The following is a 1,100-nucleotide window of genomic DNA, read 5'->3' as shown; positions in this document are numbered from 1 at the left end:
CTTTCAAGTGATGAAAATGAGATGGTCCAGCCCATTAAAAATGCTCACTGCACAAGCCTGAAGACCTGAGTTCAATCCCCAGAACCCAAGTAAAGGTGAAAGGAAAAAAACAACTCAACAAAGTAATTCTCTAACCTCCACGCATGCCATGGCATGTGCACCCACCCACACATTATAACATGTGCATGCATACACAAAAATAATAATAACAATAACTATTATTGTTATGAATGCTATTTTGATGTTCTAAAGCTAGCTTGGACAGCGGTTGCACAAAATAAACTAAAACTGAATTGTATACTTCTAAGTGAAATTATACTTTTACGTCCCAAGCCATCTGGCTGGCTACAAGTATTATTTTATAATCAGAAAGTATTAAACTGACTCCTGGCAATGGGCAAAGAGACGCCTTGTTGGTGGTGGTGTTCTTATATCGGCCAGTGAAGAGCAGATGGCAGTCCTTTATTCATCCCAGCTTGATGCCTGGCTTGGTGGCCAAAGCGGTTTTATGCCTAGGATTATTAAAAATCAAATCCAGGCAGTGCAGTGCAAGAGGAGGAAGACAGAGAGAGACCTGCATTCCTCCATCTATGAGGTGCTGGCCATGAAAGATGCCTACAAACCTGCCCCTCAACCCCAAGGCCCAAGTGGGCCATAGACACACAGAGAGCCCTGCAGCGTGGGAGGAGGAAGACAGACAGAGACCTGCGGACTGCCATGCCACCCACAGACCTGCCCATAGACAGCTGCTTGCCACCATACCACACAGTGTAGACGGAGGATGTCACCCAGGGACCCCACAGCCATGCGCTGTCCTACAGTGGGAGCCACCACAATGTATGAGCATGGGGTGGACAGATGGGAGAGAGAAAAAAAAAATAAATGGAGCAGCTTGAGCGGTATGAAGAGAGATGGAACTGGAGACTCGAGGGTAGAGAGGAGGAGTAGCCTGTTTTGAGTGACCAGCCCTGCCACCTGGAGCTATGGTGAGGTCCCGGCCCCAGCCGCCACTGAGGGCCATGTCTGCATCCGTGGCTATGCAGCAGTGGCAGGGTTAGTCAGTGTCAATGTCCATGGCTCATGTAACCACTAGAAAACAT

The 1,100-nt window shown here is 48.0% G+C and overlaps 1 non-coding gene across 1 annotated transcript; it reads left to right on the top strand.

Annotated features, from left to right (window-relative positions):
- Positions 1-382: 382 nt before the first annotated feature.
- Positions 383-525, top strand: LOC127209718 (small nucleolar RNA SNORA48). Its single transcript, XR_007833229.1, has one exon. It is a non-coding gene; the product is annotated as a small nucleolar RNA SNORA48 (small nucleolar RNA).
- Positions 526-1,100: the final 575 nt, after the last annotated feature.

Source organism: Acomys russatus, chromosome 26, assembly GCF_903995435.1.
Source record: "Acomys russatus chromosome 26, mAcoRus1.1, whole genome shotgun sequence".
NCBI classification, from domain to species: Eukaryota; Metazoa; Chordata; class Mammalia; order Rodentia; family Muridae; genus Acomys; species Acomys russatus.
The sequence above is the reverse complement of the archived record's forward strand: the minus strand, read 5'-3'. Positions and strand labels throughout refer to the sequence as shown.